Consider the following 12066-nt stretch of genomic DNA (forward strand, 5'->3'; position numbering starts at 1 on the left):
CACACAGACCGGTTGGGCAGGATCAACTAGTTAGGTCAAGGTCGGTCCCGTATGCTATTATGGGTACGTGATTATAGTATTTCTTTTCATTTGTAGGTAATATATTATATTTGTATTGACTACTAGTGTGGCCATAAAAAATGAGGTTTTCGCTCTGAGTTTTTTTTTTAAATTGGAATAGTTTTCGTAAGTAACGCATAGATTATTAACTCCATTATGATATTCGGCATAAACTTAATGTTCAAGAAGAACAGAACTATATGTCGATTACAATAGGTTATTAGGTAAAATTGTTGCGTTCAAACTTTAAGCACCTGCGTGTTATTCAAGCGTTGTATAATGCATAAACCACCACACTTAGCTACGTAAACCTTAAAAAAAATAATGAAAAGCAATAGCCACTTGAACAAAGTCGAATAATATTTAAACCCATGAAAGTAAATAAATCCATTCTATATGTGTCTATATCTTAATCACGAGTCGTCCTCGCAACGGAACGTGCCACGCTGTCCTTAAACGAGACGTGAGTATATTTGTCCTGCGGTGTCACAAATCGCGCTAACGAATCGTTTTAAGCATTCGTATATAAGTAGAATTTACTTTTACTATACAGCCGACTTATAAAGCCCTACGTCTTAAGTAAATTCGATTCTAATTATACCGAGAGTAATGCATGTAAGTGAGATAAATAAATCCCATATCTTAATCACGACTGGACGTCGGCGCAACGGGAACGTGCCGGGTTGTAACTTGAACGAGACGTGACGGCATTCGGTGAGCCGTCTTTGAAACGCGTTAACGGATTGTCCTTTGTAGCTATATATGGAAAGCGGCCATTAGCAAAGTTTTAACGAGTTAAAAGTTTAAGGTTTACATTTAATACTTTGTCCTTTAATTCTATAAAGAAATGTTCTGTTAATAAAATAATTGCAACTAAATTTAAATACCAATCACCACAAGGGTGTTCAGAACAGCGGAAGAAATAAATGCACTATAGTAATTTGTTCATTGGAGTTTTAACAATCTTAAGAACTTAATTATTTCTAAAAAGTTTAAATAAAATCATTATTATCACCATCAATCGAAAATCGTAATCTTATCTCATTTATTAGAGGAGTATGTTGCTTGAAGCTACACGATCAAAGTTATGCAAAGTATTATTACTAGACGCGATATCAAACAACTTTACGCGTATATGGAGAATAGAATAATAATTATCATATACAAACGATCTACCCCGGCTTTGCATGGGTGCACTTTATTAATAAAAAAATCGTATGATAGAGATATAATTTAAATTATACGTAGCTTCTACCTGTGAATGTTTTTTTGAATTGGATCTTTAGTTTCGCCCATTACATCCTATATACAAACAAATAAAATGTTCTTTATAATAGAAGAAGTTTTACAAGTATTATCAAAACAACAGTTATTGTTTATTATTTCGAGTTCGCGACCCAGAAGTGTGAACACGTGGGAACCTGCCGCTGCTTGTAAGCATGAACAAAGAGCCGTCGATAATTTTGTTCCTGGAATCAACTACCGAGTCATTTGACTAAAGGCTACCTAATAGCTACTGTTGAACAGTAATTTACGTTGTAAAGACCGTAATAGAGCATGTTTTATTAATGATAATATATTTTTTAATATACGTACTTATAATAATATTGAATGTTAATTTTCTAACACACAATTTTCTATGTGTTTTTAACCGATAAAACAAAGAAGGTTCTCATTTCGAAGCAAATTTATCTTTTTGTTATCTGTTAAAATTTGATCTACTCTATACTAATATTATAAATGCGAAAGTAACTTTGTCTGTCTGTCATTGCCAAATCAGTGAACGAATTTTATGAAATTTTGTATGAAGTAAGTTTGAATTTCAATGAAGGACATAGTCTTTTTATATCTAACACCCGACGACTAAAGCTTAAAAAGCGAGCGAAGTCGCGGTTGGCCACTAGATTACCTTTATTTTGACTCGGCTTAATTCTACTTGAAAAATTATTTATGTAATTTTCATTCAAGTTTTCGATAGCTGAAACGAATGCAAACATTTATTATGAGACAGAATTTGACGTAAATGTTAGATAAATCTAAAACCACTTTGACTAATATTAGATTATTTGCTTACTTTGTAATAAATTACCGACGAGGACCCTTCGGCTATTCGAGGCGAGGATGCCTTCAGGCCGAGTGGACTTTCTTCATGAGCCTGATAAACCGTAATAGCCGACAATTAGCCGATGTCTAATGATCGAAACTTCGCTTTTCGAAGTAATAATCTCTTAGCCGCTAGTTGGTCGTTTCAAATGTGTCTTCTAAATTGATACTTCTTAGAATCTATTAACGTTTTCATTTGCAAAAGTAACTTAGACGGATGATTATTCATTTGCACTGATACTTTGCTTACGGCTTATGCAATATTACATTGTTATTTATTAATAGTTCCTAGTATAATATTTATATATATACTTTGTGTTATAATAAGTGTGTATGTAACTGCGCTCCTAAACGGTTGCATCGATTTCTTTTTTTTTGTTTGGATGAACCTTGATGGTTAAGGTGGGACCCCGTACGTTGCGTTGCTATTGCTATAATGCGTAAATATTATCTGACTTTTGAAATTGAAAATATTAAAAAAATAAACACCTGAACAAATCCTTCAGACTAAGATTTATGCTTTAATTTTTCTTTTTATTTATTTATCCATTACTTTATAAACCGCGTAACTTATATAAAACTCCTTAATAGCTAAAAATTAAAGTATGTATAAGGACTGTCTCATTTCTAAAAGCTATAAAACCGTAATAAAACTATTCACTTTCAAGATAGTTTGCATAGAATAAATATTACTAAATGAATTCAAGTTATGAAACTAAAATATGTTTATGAGTCATTTCTCATTTCCCTTATGACGTTATAATATAAGGGACAGTATAATGTTGATCTTTAACATAAAATATCCAATAAATGGGTGATAATTACATATAGAATTTACGCCCGGGGCTCAATTGAAGTCTTCATTAGCCGCACGAATCATTTTTTATGATCGTTAAAACAAGAGTTAAAATGTACAGAAATGTACTTTATATCTATTTATATATTCCACTAGAGCTATTTACTCATTATATATTCATTACCTGTGGTCATGATATTTTCAACACATTTGAGACAACAATATGGACCTTTAGCTCGTATATAAACACGTCGGTAATCGGATGTTCTTGATGACTTGATAATTTGCCTAGTTAACTCAAAATTTGATTAATTTTAACAAGACAGCAACAGGTGTTTACTGGCTCAGTTGTGTGAAATTGAATGCGAGAATATCCGTTCAAATCCGGTCAAGTAGACGGATTAATCACAGCAGTGGAATTAGCAGAGTCATATTACTATCCGTAATTCTAACTGAAATTTAGTTCTTCGGCTTTTGTCGAAATGACAGTTAAATTTTTTTTTTATCATTAATTTATTTCTTTATAATCATTTTTCAAAAGCTTATCTTGTAGTTTTTAAAATAGAAGTTTTAATGAATATTGCGAAACGAATGTTTCCCATCAAATAAATTATTTATTTTTATAAAAAGTTTATAAAATTTTAAATAAATAATTCAAACATTCATTTTTAATCTAAACTGTATTAAACGTGTAATGTAACGTCACCTCATAAGTCACATAAAGTTTCGATTGACGTCCATCATTGCAGTTGTCTTGGTCCTCGGATATTATTTATCTTATTTTATTCGTGTGATATTCGCGAAATAATCAGTTACACACAAGAACAGGATTGCAGAAGTGTGTGTGAATCTTAAAATCGATATCATTATGGGTACACGACGTTGGGTTCTAAATTAAAATTCGAATTCTTTATCTTTTTCAAATTTATTCTTAATAAAAGTAATAATATATATATATATATATATATATATATGATGAAAGAATTATTTGTATATCTTGTAAAAGTTCTTTAACATAAGAATTGTAAAAAGGCGCACGAAGGATTATCGGTGTGACGTCACGAGTCTCGAAGGACGCGGTATGGGTAATACGTGTAAAGTTAGAAGCTGCTTTTCTTCGCTGATTATGTATCAATTTTGATGATTATTATTTTTGACGTGAAACATCTATTGGTCTACTTTGGAGATAAGACCGACTCGTACCTATGCCGTGACGGGAAACGGCATGATTCTGTCTTCTGGAACCTTCCGCTGCTCTGAACACCCTTGTGGTGCTTGGTATTTAAATTTAGTTGCAATTATTTTATTAATAAGAATAATATATTAATTTGATTGACGAAACCCTATATTTTTATTAACCTCATTTCATATTTATTTATTAGTTTTGTTTTACTATAAAATCTTTCAATAACCATTTATTTCGATGTTTTACATCTGGCAGGCGTACCGTAATGGCCACATGATTATGCAAGTTGTATCGAATATAATTAGTTTGTTAAGCATAAGAATAGTAATATCATGAAGTATTTTAGACCATATTAAAATGAGCATTATATTTTTCTTCGCGGGATAAGTTTGTACGTTAAATGTTTCCTTCACAAATGCCCCGCGTGGGCAGTAATTGCTCGTGCTCACGGCTTTTTATTTGATTGACCTGACCTTTGATACAGGCGAGAAAATTGATAGCAACACTCGATCGTTAATTTTGAAGCATTCTCTTTTTGTATTCATTCGTCATCGTCACTCTGCGTATATCAAATAGAACCCACTCTCCATCTTTTATCAGATTTGATTGTTCGCATTGGAAAAGGGAAGGAAAATATGTTCATAATTTTTGTAAATCAAAATCTTATTCTGATTTTTTTTTTTCGTGCCTGATGAGTTTATTCATCAAAAAGGTCAAAATAAAAACAATGACAACAACAAAAACAAACAAAAATCGAAAAAAAAAGATTAAGACAATATTTTAAAATTCTTATTCTGATGATAAATATAGTAGTTTGAATATCATTTTAATCATTAAATACAAATAAACTACGTACATGAAGATTACTGTTAACATAGAAAATGAAATCTTCCGTGTAAACTACATTGGAGACGATCGGAAATCAATAAATAAGTCAATCTTATCCTTCAGTATGAGCCTTCGCGATAATTTTAATTGCTTGACACACTGTCACATAATCCCCGTTGGAATAGCACCGCGGTATCCTGTCAGGAAATCTGTCATTAGTTTTCCAACGAGTCCGATGATAGCAATGCGGTTCGGAAATGAGTTCTAGAAGCAGTCGGACTGGTGTGAAATAATACTATCCTGGGGCCCGGCTTCCGAACGGATGCGGGCTTTCTTAGCCTGTGTTCCATTATCAGTAATTACGGGTATTGATAACGGGTCCGTAATGATAAGGAAACTTGTAGCTGTGTTTTAGCCTGCTGTTTTAGTAATGCAATTGGAAATATCGTGTTTTCTATTTAGACTTCCTTACAAAATGCTAATGACTCCTTTATACATTAATACGATTTGTCTCAAAGAAGATAAACATTTTGCAAACTAATAATATGACGGAGAAAGTAGTTCTGGTTATAATTTAAACTTTAAATATACGAAAGACGAATAAATAATAAAATTATGACGGTATTCTCTTAATGCATTAAACCGGAATAGTTCAAGACATTAAGTAACAGTACATGTTTAGTTGAAACAGGAATACATCATTTTGATGTGCTGTAGAGAATCCGTAATGCGGTATTTGACCATGATTCTCACGCCTTACAACAATTAACGGCTACGAACCATCATACTAAAAACACCTTTATGACATTTACAATAGAACTCAAAATGGTCGTTAAATATGGTTTTGGGAATGTATTTTTCAAAATCTAAATGTGTTCAAATTCATTGTAACTCTTAATGCACGACGCTCCGTTTGCTTTATTGCTGTAATTTTTATTATTGTTTGTATTGCTCTTCTGTAACTCAGTTTTAATTTGATAATCTGTGTTTTTTAAAAAAATATAATATATTTTTTCAACAGTAAAACTTCGTGGTTATATTTATTAATACGCATATGTATATTCTCTATTTTATTTTGACTAAGGCATTTTATTATAATCTTGTGACAAATATATTTTAAAAATAGATTTTTATAAAAACCAGTTTGTTATTTAAATAAAATTACTGTGTATATTTATAAAATTATAATGTAAAAATTAGAATCAAAAGCTATTCAAACTCGGGTTAATTAATTTGTAATGGCTGTCAAAACGTGACATTCATTTTGTATTATTTATATCTTTGTAGTCGATGACTATTAAAAGTGTTAAATAATATTTTAAGACGGCACGTGGGTGGTAACAAACTATATGTAGGTGGAAGGCGTACAAAACTGTCACAAATAAACTGACCGTCGTCGCTTTGTTAAAACAAAGTTGCTTCATATCTTCAGACTAAAATTATAAACACAAATATACCTAGTTTAATTTATTTTTTTGCACATCACGACTAAATTTCCATATCGATCGTATTGAAATTTGACATAGAGATAGCTTGGGGCTAGATATGCATTTAAGTTATAGGATTTACGGGAAATTACGAGATACGGGTAAAACAAATTTCGAGTCGAGGTTACTATCCAGTTAGTATTATAGATAAGGGTCGATACATTCATACAAGTAACATACATACAACTAATTCAATTATGAATCTACATTTAGTAAGTTAAATTTGAAATAATATAAATGTAATTAACGGCCTAAAGATTTTATTTTATTTTATATTTTAGTTCATGAATCCAAACGCATCGACACCTACCAGGAAATATTTACACAGATTCAAACAAACATAAAAAATATCATCAAAATCGGTCCAATCGTTACATACACACGTGTAGAATAATTATATACATAAGATTATTATTTTATAAATTTTCTGAGAATTTTTATATCAACACTTACCTTTAACAATTTTTTACTGTTAATTAATATTTATGTTTAATTGAATCAATTTCCAAATAAAAAATCACAGAGATGATTAACCGTTTTATCAACGTTAACTTAATTGATAAATCAGGCGATTGTTATCGATTTAATAACTTAAAGAGCTCCCCGGGTCTTGCACAAATGATTTATGAAAACTGCAAGTTACAAGCCATAAATGTTGTTTTAACTTCAATGAATTTAGGTTCAGTATATTATAAATTGTATTTGTATCAATATTTGATGTTAAATCGAATATAAATAACCTTAAAAATATTCTGAAATCCTTTCATACAATGACGTCATCATATGTCACTTATTTACACTAAAGTGACGTATGTCAAATCAATAAAAACGAATCAATGAAAAATCGTATCTTTCTAGATTAAAAATTCTATGCCTGACATATCGAGTTAAATTTATGTGTGTAGAAAATTGAAACACTTAATTCAATATCATAAATACGTTTTCTTAACCTTTGTATGAGTAATCATAATGTAAAAATAACTATTATGATTAAATAAGGATTCAGAACACTACGTTTTTATTATCTACAGATAAATTTAAACTGAAATAAGTAATATACGTTAAAGAGTAAACATGACAATCACCCCCATTGATGATATGAAGCGATAAGCCGTTTTTGCACCAAGATGCGGGCTCCTAAACATACTCGTTTGGCGTCCGGGAGGGAAACGAACTTGAATAACCTGCCGCGACAGCCGGTGAGTAATTCCTCTGCGTCGGCGAGACTGATGTCTGTATGTTTCACGAATTTTGTTACAGTATTTTCGGTGACAACCATAAATAACCTGGTTTAATTGCGAAGTTTGTAAATAAGCGCGTCCCAGCATCTTGATTTCGCGTATTTTGCATTGCGTTTGCTCAGATGTTATCTAAGATTAATATACGTTAATAAATTATGTGAAGCATATGTTCCCATGGGATAAATTTCTTTTAGCTTAAAAAGGCATTGAACATGTCACTTCCGCTGTATAATTCTTAATGCATTTTTTATCTGAAACAAAGAGTTAATAACGTTTGCATAAAAGCTTTTGAATGTAATTAATTAAGGCCTTACTTATAAAGTTAATTTAGTGTCTTAGTCAAATAATGTTTTCTTTCTTTCTGTTCACAACGATTTAACATTCGAAAAAAGAAGACAAAAGCAATATTTCTCTAAACGGTATTTATAAAAGTTATTTTTGACTAGTCCTTAAAAATATTAATCTTATATTTAATAATCGTTTAAAATAGTATGCATATTCAAGAGAGCGACTAAATTAAATGAATACTTTTAGACGTTTATATCCTTATGATTTTTATTAATCTTTTTTATATTTTTATTTATTATTAAATTATTATAAGATAACGTTACATACAAATGTATAACTGATGTTTATTTTTTCTATTTTCAGATCCTCGTTAATGGTGTACTGGTGGTGCCGGCTTGTTTATATGTACGTATTAATAAAATAATTGTGACGAATTCGACATGTTATATGATTTTGTAAAGTATATGATGATATGGTTATATCTGTTCTCTCGTACATTCGTGCGTGATTCTCTCTTGTTTTAATAAAACTAATTAAGATCCTTAACATTTTGTTATCTTTTTTGAAGATAATTATTGGATATAATGTCTTGCTTGCTTTATTATTTATAATGTTTTGAAATAATAATAATTTCATATAATAATTTCATATTATATTAAATAAGATATATTTCGATTTTATCACTATCTTATAAATAAAATTCGAATTTATAAAACAGTAAATATTAAATAAACAAATTAATATATTTTAAAAAAATACAGACAGTCAAATCGAGTCGAATATATCGTATAATAAATAATACTTATAACTGTATGCGTAAATAAATCAGATAAAATGATAAAGATCTGTGAAAACGTTCATTGTAATTAATATATCAACAATAAACGTATTTTCTCGATATGTTTTATTATGAAATGCGATCAAATAAAATTCTTGTCTGAACTGGTTTTTATAGAGGTCAAAACAACGTTTATTGTCACTTTTGAAATAACAAAGAATTTAAAAATGATAAAAACTCTTCAAGTTTATCAATTATAGTCACTAATTTGATAACAAGCTTCTGTCCGCTACTATTTGTATGTGATTTATTGGTATCTGAATGTATTAAAGCGACCATGGACCAAGGAAAAAGTATTATTTATTAATATACTAATATTTATTAAACTATGAATAGCATATATATGTAAATATCTTTGCAAAACTGTTATAATATGTAGATATATTATATACGTACTAAATTCTTTGTATACTAAGAACATGAAAGTGGCGTCGTTTACCTAGTAGTTTACAAAATGTATGTAATTCATTAAATTCCTACAATTCAAAATTCGAATTACGGTTAATAAAAATCAAAACGTATAAATACTTGTAGTGTTGTGTTTAACAAAACAGATACAGTAAGTTAAGTGATATAGGAAAACATAAAAGCGCAGTGACAAGTTAAACGATTTGTCTGCGTTCAGTAACAAGTATTTACTAGTGTATCGATTTTTATGTTATGACTTATTGACATAGTATAAAATAATTGTTCTATTATTTTTTGCTATGGCAACAACTTATTTTTTCATTTAATCATTCAGTACTTAAATTAATTATTATTTGAATAACACCATTGCTACGTATTGTTTTAATTTTTATTCGAATTACAATATATTAATATAATCGATTTTTAAAAATAATTATTTTTTAATGATTTTTTTTAAACCATAGGATATTTGATATATAACGTTAAAATTTTAATTATACAGCCTAGTTTTTACATCTTATTTATTTATCGTCATCAGGCCCAAAAAAAGGCGGACAGAGATATATTTTTGTGAGATGTTATTAACATAAGGGACAGGGGTGTCGAAATCATAAAAATTTAATTAAAAAACATCAAGCAATGTAAATGTTGGTAATGTAATGGTAAATAGGTTTTAATTCTTTTTTAAACCACTCTTATTTATTCTTGCTTCGATTTCAACTCTGCGGTTTATATTATTTGCTCGTATAACCGCTAATGCAGTTTAATACATATCTCAATCAATATCGGACTATCAACTAATCCGTATTATGTCATCGACATAGTGAAGCGGGCATTGCCATGTGGTATATGAATATTCAAACCCGTTCCGACTGTTGTCTCGGCTGCAACCTTTGGACATAGACACAGATGGGCACAGAATAAATAGAAATATGAGAAATGAAGTATTTAAAGAAAGTTAAGATAACGTACATATAATAACTCAGATACCATAACGCTTAGAATATATCGTGGCATCCCTTCAGACAAACATATATAACATGAGCTGTATATAATATACCTTTTAAAGTATTTTTTTTTTAGGTTATTGGTAAGCACTAATGTATCATCAGGTTTTACAAACTAATACCACGTGTATTTTAAGTATTTAAAATAAATATATATATATATATTTATTAAATAAATAATATATTTATTAAATAAATAATATATTTATTAAATAAATAAATAATAAATATATATATATATTTATTTTAAGTATTTAAAATAAATATATATATATATTTACGTTTTTAAGGTTAAAATAAATCAAATCCTTTGTTATATTTTGTAATTATTTGGTAGAGTTACAATTCAAGAAAGTTGTAAATTCTTAAGTTTAATTAACAAATCTATTGTTTTTTTTTATGATATATGTAGGCGGACGAGGCCAACTCTAGAAGTGATCACCACCACCCATAGACAATGGCGCTGTAAGAAATATTAAACTTGGGAACTAAGATATTATGTCCCTTGCGCCTGTAGTTACACTGGCTTACTCACCCTTCAAACCAGAACAAAACAATTCTGAGTACTGCAGATGAATATCTGATGAGTGGGTGGTACCTACCCAGACGGGCCTGCACAAAGCCCTACCACCAAATAAAGTTAAGTTAAGTCGTATAATTATTAACATAATATTTTGTGAAAGGTTCAAGTAGTTCCCATTCATGATTTATGAGTTTACATATTCCAAGACAGTTGCACTTGTTATTTAATTTGAATTTGTGTAACTATTAAATGATTTCCACAGCGTGATCACGACTTTATGATCTTACGACTTGTTGGTTTAGCATTATACACGTTCGCTTATTTACAAATTGTTCAATGTTATTTTAACAGGGATTCGTTTGCATAAACAAAATTGAAAAGTATTAAGTGCCTCACAACGAGATACTTCTAATTTAGATTTTAATGAGTCTCAAGACTAAAATTAGTTTTTGGAAATATTGCCATCTCTTTCTTATACGTGGCGTTGAATCGTTATTTTACTTGGTATTAAGTTTCATCATTCTTATAGACATTGATACTGTAATCTTCTTCTAATCTTGGGAGTTAAGATTGTAGGCCGCTTGTTACACTACCTTGAAACCGGAAAACAAAAATACTAAATTTTGCTGTTTCGTGGTAGAACATCTGATTAATGGTACCCAAAGCCTTGCACAAAGCCCTGCTACTGTAAAATAACTTAAATATTTAGTAGATGTACTCATGATGAGCTCAATTATTTCTCTATTTATTTGTAAATCAGCCATTAATTATAACTTTTTTTGTCTGTTAGATATAATGAAAAATATATTACAGAGTATTTAAAATATAAAACACATTAAAAACGTTATGAATAAAGATCAAGCAAGTGGAGCCGCGAATATGTTACTTTTTTATGTAAATTGATAAAAAAACAGATAATGAAATGAAACACTATACATAGATATCGTAGGCAGTCTATGAAGAGACCTCGATCAAATACCATGACGAGCAAAAATATATTGTTCGATAATCATTCGTAATTCGTAAGCCGTTTTTATTCATGTTAACAAACTGTTGCAAATAAGTTTTAAGTAATTGTGATGATGTGTTTTATAAAACAAAAAATCTATCGTGTATACACGTATATATAATATATTATCTATGTAGTGTTCTATATTTTAATACTTGGCTTAAATTCATACCAGTGTATAGACTATTCAGTCACCAAGGCGCGCCCCACCATTTCAAATTAATATCAGCGTCCAATAGTATGAGTGATGCTCATACATACATGACGTCTTCGTGTGCGTGCGACGATTAAG

The sequence above is a fragment of the Vanessa tameamea genome, chromosome 4, assembly GCF_037043105.1.
Source record: "Vanessa tameamea isolate UH-Manoa-2023 chromosome 4, ilVanTame1 primary haplotype, whole genome shotgun sequence".
NCBI classification, from domain to species: domain Eukaryota; kingdom Metazoa; phylum Arthropoda; class Insecta; order Lepidoptera; family Nymphalidae; genus Vanessa; species Vanessa tameamea.